The sequence below is a fragment of the Gorilla gorilla genome, chromosome 8, assembly GCF_029281585.2.
Source record: "Gorilla gorilla gorilla isolate KB3781 chromosome 8, NHGRI_mGorGor1-v2.1_pri, whole genome shotgun sequence".
In the NCBI taxonomy this organism is placed as follows: Eukaryota; Metazoa; Chordata; class Mammalia; order Primates; family Hominidae; genus Gorilla; species Gorilla gorilla.
Genome location: NC_073232.2, coordinates 8,962,329 through 8,975,242, shown reverse-complemented (window position 1 = coordinate 8,975,242; position 12,914 = coordinate 8,962,329).

Genomic DNA, 12,914 nt, shown 5'->3' with positions numbered 1-12,914 from the left:
CAAGGCGGAAGCTGTCTGGGCTTATCGCATGCCCAGGAACAAGCATTCCAGTGGCTCCAGGAGGGCTCAGCATGGGCTGTGGACATGGCAGGCAGGCTTCACACGAACTTGGGGATGCCCTGGGCCTTGGGCAGCGACGTGGTGGAAAACCTGTTCCTGAAGGCAAGCCTTGGCTTATCCCATATACCAAACTTCTAGGGGACCAGCTGGCCATGTTTCTGGAACTTTAAAAGGGGTCAGCGACCCTGGTGGACAATGTCCCCAGAGCCCCATCTCGGAGTAGGAATGTGGTCAGACAGCTGGCTCTGAACCAGTAATGAAGGGTGGGCAAGTGGGACCCCAGCCACTCCATCACCATGACGGCCTGGGTGTGTTTGTGTGGCCTCATTCTCTTAACGAGGTGGGCATGGGATATCTGGCAGGGACTAGGCAGGAAGCAAGCCCAGTGTCTGCTAACATGCACTGAACCCCTATGTAGAAGAGGATTAGGTCCTGGGGGCCGTAGATGCGGTTGCTGGGCCTCTGTGCGCAGGGCAGTCCCTCCAAAGGCACAGATGGGGTTTCTGAACAGGACCTGGGGAGACAGGCAGGTGCTCACAAATGCTGCTTCCCCCAACTGGCAACCAGTGAGAAAAACGCCTGAGTGGAGGTCTGACCTGCCCCAGTCTGGAGGGCTGATGCTCTCTGGAAAGGTGGCTAATGCGTACTGTCTGCTCTCTCCCTGTCCCCCACTCCAAAACTTCAGGGCAAAAATAATCCAAGATTGTCAGGATGAGCCTGGTGAGGGTGGCACCTTTGGGGACAGGCCCTTCAGCCTGGCAGAGTCTCCTCCCCAGGCTTCTTGGGGAGCCTGGACTGCAAAGCCTGCTTTGGGGAGGCTGTCAAATGAGAGATGTGTGTGTGAGCTGTGTGCTGGGCAGCATGCATGGACAGTGTTCTCCCTGGCTCTTGCAGAACTTGTCCATGGCCTGTGTGATGGTCTCTTGGTAATTCCCACCCCCAGCCCCACCCCCTTCACACAGATAAGATGAAGCCAGCATAGCCTGGGGGTGGGCAGATGAACAGGTGCTACCCCAGGTCCCCTGGGAATGCCCGTCTGCCTCCGACGTGTCAGGGAAAACAGGTGAGGCCCCTTCTTGTTCTCTGAATGTTGTCAATGGTCTATTGCAGCCAAATGGGAATAGGCAGGCAGGAGAGTGTCTCATCTTGAAAGAAGTGGCTCCTGGAAGCAGCTGGGAGGTGGGAGAGGTCCCCCATACTCCCCCAACCTGTTCTAGGAGCAGGAAAAGGGGCCTCTGTGACAGCCCTCCTCAGTGGCTCTCACTGTCTGAGGGGTGTCCTTGCCCAACCCAGGTGCACACCCATCTGAGATGGTCTTGCATGGACCTGGTTAGGAAGGTTCAGCTGCAGCAACCACTGGAACCTGCCCACACCTGGTGTCTCCACTCACACGTGGGGCTAGATGTTCCTCCCTCCTGTAGTGGCACAGCCAGACTGGCAGAGGGGGCAAGTCACCACTGCAGTTCCCACCTGGGTCTGAGGGGGGGTCAGGCTTGGTGCTCATGCATTTCCCAATTACCTGGTTCCATCTGGGGGCTTCCTGGACAGGAATGGTTCTTTTCCAGACCTCTTTTCCACATGCCAGCTACAGGCCCAGGTTTCCCAAGTTTCTGGAGCCCCTCTTCCAGCCTGGCAAGCAAGGCATGTTGTAGGGGAAGGACGTCAAGCCTACAGGCAGCAGAACCTGTCTGGGTATGTTCTCTCCACCTGGAGGCCCCTGGTTGTTTACCTCTTTGGGTGAGAGTCAGCTTAGGATCTCAACATTCTTGTAGGACTTCAGAACTGTACAGACAGGGGCCCAGGAGGGAACAGGGGCTGGGACTGGCAGCTAACCAGAGTGGTGGGAGTTGTAGGGCTCAGTTTGGTCTTGCAGGGAATTCAGGGAGGCTTGGATTTGCTGAAACTCTAGATGAGCTTGGGCTTGGATATGGAAACAGCATAGAGCAGGGGCCCTTCTGCACACTGGACTCTGAGTAGTTGCACCCTGGTGCATCCATAGGTGTTCCCCACCTGGAGCACAGCTGTGGATAGAAGCCGGGAGAGCTGTGGAGGGAAGAGGAGGAGGAGGGAGTCTCAGGGCAGCCCCAGCATCCAGGCAGGGCCTCTGCAAGTGAGATGCAGATCCAGCCTGTTGGCCACTTAGCAGCTGCTCGATCGGCTGCAGATCACCTGACCTCTGTTCACCAGTAAATGGGGGTTGAAGCAGCACTTACCTTCTGGGACTCCTGCAGATTGAAGGGGCAGCACACACCACGTTCTGAGAAAGCGCCAAACTCAAGCAAGCTTCTCCAAGAGCACCACATCAGATTAACACCCAACCTGTACAGGACACCATCAAATCTCCCCACCCCTCATTCCAACGGAAGAAAAGGGAGTCTCTGTCATAGGGGAGCAAGCACAGGCCTATCTATGCAGTAGGCACATGGCCCAGGTGGGGGAAAGGCTCTTGGATACGTGCTGGTTTCACCAACCATCTGTGGGTTGGGTTTGGCCTGGACCCCTGTACCCCAGGAGGCCGGCAGCCCCCTGCATGGGAGAGGACTGGGAGGTGGGTGGGAGGGCTGAGCTTTGAGGGAAGCCATTATTTGGCCTCATGGGAAGTGGTGCAGGTGGTTGTTGGTGGCTCAGTTTTGCAGGACTTGGGTGATCACCCAAGGAATGAAAATTGCCTTTTTATGAGAAATTGCCAAAATTGATGCAAGCTCATCAGTTGAAAAGGTGAGTAATGCTGACAGTTGGCTTCACCTGCCCCTTCCCCACAAGTAACTGTGTTCAGAGGTGGATTTGGTTCCTTCCCAGCCTTTCCCCTTTGCATGTAGCTGTGTGCATGTACTTTTGTGTGTACACATACACGTTCCCTGGAGGGGTTACTTTTATTTTTTTATTTGGGGTGATAACTAGTGAGGCAGCCTGACACTTGCTGATCTTGCCTTTTAAGTGTGGAGTCCTCTATGGAGTGGGATTGGGTACTTACTAGCTGGCCTCTGCCAGCTGTTTGGCTGCCCCAGTTTCTGCCCTTCACAGACATGCTGGCCACCTGGTGTGACATTCAGTGGCCTTGTTTGCAGCTAGTGTGATGAGGCAAGTGGATCAGGTACATTATAAACTGAAAAAGCACACAACATGCAGAGGGAAAGGATAAATGACCATGGGTGTCCTGCTCTGCTAAAGTCCACATCACATGACTGAGATGACAAACATTTTTTCACCTAACATTTGGGCCCTGAGAAATGGCATCTATGTTTTACTTTTTATTTATGAGAGAGTTAGAAGAAATACTACCAGGCTTTCTTTTCCATTTTCCCCAACTCCCACTTTACCCCCTCAATTTTACCTACCTCAGAGAGAAAGCGGAGCTCGCCTGGTTAATGACAGCCTGAAATTATTTGAGCCAGGTCACTGTGTAAAGGTCATACTGCTTCTGTCTCCTTGTGCATCACTTGCGCAGCTCAGAATTTCATAGCTCCCCGTATACAGGTAGCTGTGTTACCCTCCTAGCTGCTTTCTTGGTTTGATATATGGCTGGGAGCATGTGAGAGCACTTAATGTCTAGGCTCATGGGAGGACTGTTCTGCCCACCCCAGCTCATCTCTCCAGCTCAGCCTGCATGCACGCCTTCCTCCAACTGATTCCAGAGTGGGGGATGGGAGGTCTCACACTGACCTCAAGTTTATATGACTTTTTCCACCTCTGCTTTCCCAGACAGCCCTTGCTGTGGGACTTGTAAGGAGATTTGTGAAGTCAGTATCTACTTTTCTTGTGTGGGAGTTTTATAAATTAGAGCCCTGGAGGGGAATAAATGTTAGAGGTACTCCAAACCCCTAACATATAAACATCTAAGCCTGGCCCTTTTTTGATGGTAAAATATATACAACATAAAACTTACCATTTTAACCATGTTTAAACGTACAGTTGAGTGGTCCAATATAATGTGTTGTACAACCATCTCCTTTATCCATATCTACAACTTCTTTTTCATCCTAAACTGAAACACCAAACCCATAAATAAGTCTTTGAATAGAAGACTGATGCATTTGACTCCATAAAAATTAAAACTTTATAGGCGAGAAAAATGCCTCAAAGTCAAAAGTCAACAGACTGGGGAAACAGATCTGCAACATACATGACAGACAAAAAGCTAATTTGGGTAATATATATGTATATATATAGCTATATAGCTATCCTAAATTATTAAAAGACCAACAGCCAAATTGAAAAATGGACAAGGGATGTAAAGAAACAGTTCAAAGAAACATGTAGATTTTTAAATATTTGCTAATTTTTTTACTGTGGTAAAATATGTATAAGAGAAAATTTAAGTACATTAAGTATAAATACATTGTTGTGCAACTATCACCACTATCCATTCCAAACCTGTGTTATCATCCCAAAGTGAAACTCTGTATCCACAGAACAATAGCTCCCCTCTCCCTTCCCCCCATCCCCCGGAAACCACATCCTACTTTCTGTGTCTATGAATTTAACTGCTCTAGGTACACTATAAAAGTGGAAAGCATGGAGTATTTGCATTTTTTTGTTTTAATGTTTTCAAGGTTTATGTTGTAGCATGTATTAGAATTTCTTTTTAAGGCTGAATAATATATCATTGTGTGTATTGATCATATTTGCTTATCCATTCATCTGTAGATGGACATTTGGGCTTTTTCTACCCTTTGGCTCTTGTGAATGCTGCTATAAACATGGGTGTGCAAATTCCCACTTTCAGTTTTTTGGGGTATATACCCAGATGTGGAATTACTGGATCATATGGTGATTACTGTTTTCCACAGTGGCTGTGCCATCTTACTTTCCCACCAGCAGTGTGCAGGAGTCCTGACTTCTCCACATCCAGCATTTGTTGTTCTCTGGGGCTTTGTTGTTTTGCTTTGCTGGTGGTGGTTTTTTTGATGGCAGCTATGCTTACATGTGTTAGTTGGTATTGCACTGTGGTTTGGATTTACATTTTTCTCATGATTAGTGATGCTGAGCACCTTATACTGTGCTTACTGGTCATTTGCATATCTTCTTTAGAGAAATGTGTATTTTAAAACCTTTGCTCATGTTTAAATTTGATTGTTTTGTTGTTGTTGCTGAGGTCTTTATATAGCCTGGATATTAATTACTTATCAAATACATAATGTGTGAATATTTTCTTTCCCTTCATGAATTTATTTTCAATCTATTGATTGTGTCTTCAGATACATAACAGCTTGTCACTTTGATGAAGTTCTTTTTATGTATTTTTGTTGTTGTCTGTGCTTTCACTGTCATATCCAAGAAATTATTGCCAGATTCTATGTTATGAAACATTTTTCCTATGTTTCTTCTAAGGGTTTTATAGTTTTAGCTCTTACAATTAGATGTTTAGTCCATTTTAAATTAAGTTTTTTATATGGTGTAAAGTAAGGCTCCAACTGTATTGTTTTCCATGTAAATATTCATTCTTAACACCGTTTAAAAATATACTGTCTTTTCCCCATAGTTTTGACTCCCTTGTTAAAAATCATGACTGTGTTTTTTGGTTCTTTATTTCTATTGCATTGGTCTTTATGTCTGTCTCTATGGTGGTACAGCATTGTTTTGGGTACTGAAGCATTGCAGTAAGTTTGAAACCAGGAGGTGTTAGTCCTCTAACTTTGTTAGTTTTTAAGATTGATTTGGCTACTTGGGGTTTTTTGAGATTTCATCTGAATTTTAGAATAGGTTTTTGTATTTTTACAAATATTGGAATCTTTATAGTGATTTTATTGAATCTGTAGATGACTATCGATAACAATGGCATCTTGACGAGGTTTTGTCTTCCAATCCATAAACACATGATGTCTTTTCATTTATTTGTGTCATCTTTAATACTTTCCAGCAATGTTTATAGTTTTGCTGTACAGGTTTCTCATTTCCTTGGTTAAATTGGTTTCTAAGTATTTTATTCTTTTGATGCTATCATAAATGATACTGTTGTCTTGATTTCTTCTTCAGATAGTTTGTTATTGTAGAAATACAACCGATTTTTGTGTGTTGATTTTGTATCCTGCAGTTTTGCTGAATGTTATTTATTGCATCTGATAGTTTATCTCACAGAAACTAAAAGATTTTTAATATATAAGGTTATGTCATCTGCGAACAGAAAATTTTACTTTCTTAAAAATTGGAATATCTTTTATTATTTTACTTGCCTTATTGTTTTAACTAACTAGAACCTTCAGTACTATATTAAATAGAAGTAGTAAAAGCAGGCATCCTTGATTTTGCTCTTAGGGTAAAAGCTTTCAGTCTTTCATTATAATGTTAGCTGTGTGTTTTTTTTAATATAATCTTATGTTAAGGTGTTTTATTCCTTTTTATAGCTTATTAAGTATATTTTATCATGAATGTGGGTTAAATTTTGACAAATGCTTTTTCTTCTTTGATTAAGATGATCACATGAGGTTTTTTTCCTTCTTTATGTTAATGTGATATTATGCTGATTTTCATGTGTTGGAACATACTTTTATTTCAGGAGTCAATTATACTCATTCATAGTGTATACTCCTTTTAATGTATTGCTAAATTTGAATTGCTGGTATTTTGTTGAGGATTTTTGCATCAGCATTTGTAAGGGATGTTTGTTTGTAGTTTTCTTATGGTGCCTTTGTCTGACTTGGTGTCAGGGTAATACTGTCCTCACAGAATAAGTTAGAAAATGTTACCTCCTCTTCAACGTTTTGAAAAAGTTTGAGAAAAACTGGTGTTAATTCTGCTTTAAACATTGGGTAGAATTCAACAGTGAAGCCATCTTGTCCAGGCTTTTCTTTGTTGCTGGGTTTTTGATTACTGATGTCATCTTCTTGGCGAATCTCCTTGCTGAATAGGTTTATTCAACTTTTCTGATTCAGTCTTAGTAGGTTTTTTGTTTCTAGTAATTTGTTCATTTTATTTAGGTTATTCAATTTTTTAGTGTATAGTTCCTTATGGTACTCGCGTACATCCTTTTTTTACTCCAAAAATTTGTTAGTAATGTACCCATTTTATTTTTGAGTTTAGTAATTTGAGTATTCCCTTTTTTTCTTAGTCAATCTAGATAAAATTTTGTCAATTTTGATCTTTTTCAGAGAACAAACTTGGTTTTGTTGATTTTTGATATTGTTTTTCTGTTCTCTATTTCACTTATTTCCACTGCTATCTTTATCATTTTTAAAATTTTGCTAGCTTTTAGTTGTCCCTCTTTTAGTAGTCCCTTTTTCCCTCTGTTTTTAGTTCCTTACGAGTAAAGTTGTTGATTCGGTATCTTATTTTTTATCATTTATAGCTATAAATTTTTCCCTTATGGTACTGTTTTTGATATATCTCTTTTGGTATTTCATATTTTTAATTTGTCTCTAGATATTTTCTATTTTCTCTTGTGATTTCTTTTAGCCATCCTTGAGTGTTTAATACCTATATTTTTAGACATAAAATGTGAAACCTACAAAATTTTCTTGATTTGTTACAGTTTTATTTGTTGTAAGTTTTTATTTTAGAATTAAATGTGTGTATCAACATTTGTTATGTTCTCATAAACTTTGTAATACATGGAGATTCCTGGTCCACATATATAAGCCTCTACATGAATATTTTTTTGAAGCATTTAACCTTCTGTTTTAATATTTCAAAGGTCTAAATGAAATTGAGATTTTGGTTTCTGAGATGAAATCATGGTAGGTGACTGATAAATGCTTAAAAATTAGCCAAAACTTAAAATTAAGTTAAAGTTTACCTTCAAGATTCAACCTGAATGAGTTGCCCTGTATTGCTGGTAATAAAAAATAAGTCTTTAATGGTATAAAAGCAAATTTCAGAGAATTTTTTTCCCCCATTGACATCTAAATTAAAAGCTGTAAAAAATTTTGATTGCTTTATGCATTTTTTACTTTAGAATTCCAAATTTTTCTGGTTAAAATTTTTCCAAATAGATTCCTGTGTATTTGAAAGACAAATACTTTTTCAGTTGAAATGCTTAAGCAGTTAAATAAGGCCATGAAACTTTCTTGAACTTGTGGGAATCCATGAGAAAATCTGACATTATGTTCTATTCTCTTGGAAGGTAGAAATATCATTTGACTTCTGTTTTGCTGACAAGAAATGTGGTCCTGAGCAAGGCTACCTGGGACAATGACCTCACACACGGAAAATGCTGGAGCCCATCTGTTTCCAATCTGCTGTTTTCCAAAAATTAGGGAAGTTCAGTTTTGCCTTTGATACTCTCTGTTTCTACCAACCCCAATGCCAGGGCTGTCCTGCTTCTACAAGTGACAATGACAAATATAGGCCTGAAGGAAGATGAGCTGATGGCATTCCCAGCTTACTACCACTCCTTGGGGGCCTTATCTCACATACGTGGATTCAATTCCTAGACTCAGCTGGGTGAGGATCTATTGTTCAGCTACATTAGAAGTGACTGCTTAAGACTCTGGTGTGTGGTGAAATGAGGCAGAATTTTCTCAATGGCATGTTGGGAGAAGTTTCTCCTCATAATTATCATCTTACTATCACTAAATCATAGCTAAAATAAGGAAATTATTCAAGAAGAAATAGAAATGTAATCTTATGAAGACATAAATTTAGAGATTTGTGGAAAGCCCTTCATAATTTCATGGTGTTCTCTTTGAGCTGGGATTATAGTTGATATTTCATTATAATATATTAGCTGTTCTAGACTTTATGCATTTATGTAAAGTTTTCTTTGTTGTACTTTAAGTTCTGGGATACATGGGCAGAGCATGCAGGTTTGTTCCATAGGTATACACGTGCCATGGTGGTTTGCTGCACCCATCAACCTGTCATCTACATTAGGTATTTCTCCTAATGCTATTCCTCCCCCAGCCTCCCACCCCGACAGGCCCCAGTGTGTGATGTTCCCCTCCCTGTGTCCATGTGTTCTCATTGTTCAACTCCCACTTATGAGTGAGAACATGCAGTGTTTGGTTTTCTTTTCTTCTTTTTCTTTTTCTTTCTTTCTTTTTTTTTTTTTTGAGACAAAATTTCACTCTTGTTGCCCAGGTTGGAGTGCAATGGCATGATCTTGAGTTACCGCAACCTCTGCCTCCCAGGTTCAAGTGACTCTCCTGCCTCAGCCTCCCAAGTAGCTAGGATTACAGGCATGTGCCAACATGCCTGGCTAATTGTGTGTATTTTTAGTAGAGACGGGGTTTCTCCATGTTGGTCAGGCTGGTCTCAAACTCCTCACCTCAGATGATCTGGCCACCTCGGCCTCCCAAAGTTCTGAGACTGCAGGCATGAGCCACTGCTCCTGGCCTGGTTTTCTTTTCTTGTGTTAGTTTGCTGAGAATGATGGCTTCCAGCTTCATCCATGTCCCTGGAAAGGACATAAATGTGTAGTATTTCATGGTGTATATGTGCCACATTTTCTTTATCCACTTTATCATTGATGGGAATTTGGGTTGGTTCCAAGTCTTTGCTATTGTGAACAGTGCTGAAATAAACATACAGTGCATGTGTCTGTATAGTATAATAATTTATAATGCTTTGGGTATATACCCCGTAATGGGATTGCTGAACCTTGAGGAATTGTCACACTGTCTTCCATAATGACTGAACTAATTTACACTCCTACCAACAGTGTAAAAGCATTCCTATTTCTCCACAGCCTCATCAGCATCTGTTGTTTCCTGACTTTTTAATAATCGCCATTCTAACTGGTGTGAGATGGTATCTCACTGTGGTTTTGATTTGCATTTATCTAAAGACCAGTGATGATGAGCTTTTTTCATATGTTTGTTGGCCGCATAAATGTCTTCTTTTGAGAAGTGTCTGTTCATTTCCTTTGCCCACTTTTTGATGGGGTTGTTTTTTTTCTTGTAAATTTGTTTAAGTTCTTTGTAGATTCTGGATATTAGCCCTTTGTCAGACAGATTGCAAAAATTTTCTCCCAATCTGTAGGTTGTCTGTTCACTCTGATGAGTTTATTTTGCTGTGCAGAAGCTCTTTAGTTTAATTAGATCCCATTTGTCAATTTTGGCTTTTGTTCCCATTGCTTTTGGTTTTAGTCATAAAGTCTTTGACCATGCCTATGTCCTGAATGGTATTGCCTAGGTTTTCTTCCAGGGTTTTTATGGTTTTAGGTCTTACGTTTAAGTCTTTATTCCATCTTGAGTTATTTTTTTGTATAAGGTATAAGGAAGATGTCCAGTTTCAGTTTTCTGCATATGGCTAGCCAGTTTTCCCAACATGATTTATTAAATAAGGAATCCTTTCCCCATTGCTTGTGTTTGTCAAAGAAGCAGTCTGGCTGCCCTTTGGCAGAGCAGGTGTGCTGTGGTGACTGCCAGGAGTCTCCAGAGCCAGCAGGCTGGAAAGGCTCAGTCGGCTGAACTGGGGAGACAGCAGCTACCCCTCTCCCTGGGGACTTCAGCCCAGGGAGAAATCAGAGTTCTGTCCATAGAACTCTGGCTGGAGTTGCTAAAATTCTGATGGGGAGGCCCTGTTCGGTGAGGAGGGATGGATTTCGGTCTCACTTAAAGAAGCAGCCTGGCCACGATCAGTCACAGCAGCTGTGCTGTGTTATGGGGGACTCCTCCTGATCCCTGGTCCCAGCAGGCTAGAGTGGCCAACTCAAACCACAGATAGAGTGGCTGCCCTCCCCCGGGAACTCGGTCCCTCTCCGGCTGTCTCCAGCCTGCTGCCTCTGGCCAGCTGGAATTCCAAGCCAATGGGACTTGTGAGGTGCTGTGGGAGTGGGGCCTCAGAATGATGTCACTTGGCTCCCTGGATTCAGCCCCCTTCCTAGGGGAATGCACGGATGTATCTCCCGCTTTGCTGGAATTCTCGTGGCAGAGTATGCAAAACTCCTGGGCTTTCATGCATGCCCCAGTGAGCCAGCGAGCATTCCGCCCAAACTCCACACAGCTCTGTGCTTCAGACCCAAGGCCATGGCTGAGCTCACCAGGGGACCTCCTGATCTGCAGGTTGCAAAGATCCGTGGGAGAAGCATGGTTTCCCGGGCAGAGTCGCACAATCACTCACCGCCTCCCTTGGCTGCGAGTGGGGTCGCCCCTAGCTCCATGCCACACCTGGGTGGGCCATCGCCCCACTTGCTTTTCCTCACTCCCTGTGGGTCGAGCTGTCTGGCTAGTCAGTCCCAATGCAAGAACCTGGATACCTCAACTGAAGATGCAGAATTCACTCGCAGTTTTCACTGCTCTCCGTGAGAGCCGCAGGCCACAGCTGCTTCTAATAGGCCAGCTTGGCCCCATCTAAAGTGTGATTTCTTAATACATGAGATGTTTTAAATACGTAACAATATTTATCACAAATAATATTTTGTCTCAATGTGATATAAAAATTGCTAATCAATTCTTTTTTGGTTACCACAAAGCTATCTGGAAATGTAACATCTGCCATTTAGAAAATTTTTGTAGAGTTAATAGAACTTTACCTGAAGGGAGGCTGGCAATATGCATCATGATTTCAAATATTGTATTAATTGTTTTGTAATTTTTTGTTTTTTAAAACTAATTAAATTGGTTGTATATTACTTTAGGTAGCACTATTTGGTGATGAGAGAATAATAATTTGCAAAATATAAGAGTTCCTTATTATAAAAATGTCCTCTGTTTTATATTACTACCACTTCCTCTGAAAGTTTAAAATTGTAATTTTCTAATTAAAATATATATTCACAAATGTGACTTGTAAATGTTAATATTTACAATTTTAGGGTTTTTTTTTTTTTTTGCATTTGGTAGGGATAGGGTTTTCTGGTGTCTATGCTTCTTCAAAATAAAAGGTAGAGAGAATGGAATCAGGAAAGGTTAAAACACAAAGGAACACAAGGATGATGATAGAGATTATTCATTTGCGGCTGGCCAGGGCCTAAAAATATCAAGAAGAAACATGATCAAATAGAAAACCTGCATGTCCTTGAACATTATAGAATTTTTAATTTCTCTTAAAATTATTCATGATAAAAATCTCTGTACTTTGTACATTTAAGAGAGAGAAAATCAGAGGGCAGGGGCCTCCCTGATCCTGATAAGAGCACCCAAAGCACAAAGGATGTGTCTTTATCTCCTCCCAACTCCATGGTGGAAACAGTTGCTCTGGTTATCTTATCACAGTGATGCACAGAGACATGATGGTCAAAGAGCTTGCACACTTTAAAAAAGAAATGTTGGCTGGGCGTGGTGGCTCACATCTGTAATCCCAGCACTTTGGGAGGCTGAGCCGGTGGATCACGAGGTCAGGAGTTTAAGACCAGCCTAGTCAAGATGGTGAAACCCCGTCTCTACTAAAAATACAAATATTAGCCAGGCACGGTGGCAGGAACCTGTAATCCCAGTTATTTGGGAGGCTGAGGCAGAGGAATCGCTTGAACCAGGGTGGTGGAGGTTGCAGTGAGCCGAGATCTAGCCACAGCATTCCAGCCTGGGCGATAGAGTGAGACTCTGTTTAAAAAAAAAAAAAAAGTTATATTATGTTGAGATTAAAAAAAATAAATGACATGATTTGTCTACAGATCTTTATTACTCTACCTCATTTACATTAAATTTATGAACAACTTAATAACACACAGGGCTTTTATTATTATTATTGTGATAATTTCTTTGTCAACATTATTTTTACCATATTGTATAAACAGCATTGTAAGACCTGTGACTGGTCATTGACAATATATACAATATGTGTATATTTGTACACAGGAGCTAGCTCTGTCATTCTTGCTGGAGTGCAGTGGCACAATCAGAGATCACTCCAGGTTCAAACACCTAAGGTCAAGCCAGTCTCCCACCTCATCCTCCCTAGTGGCTGGGACTACAGGCATATGCCGCCACAGTCGGCTGGTTTAAAAAGAAATTGTAGAGACAGGGTCTTGCTATGTT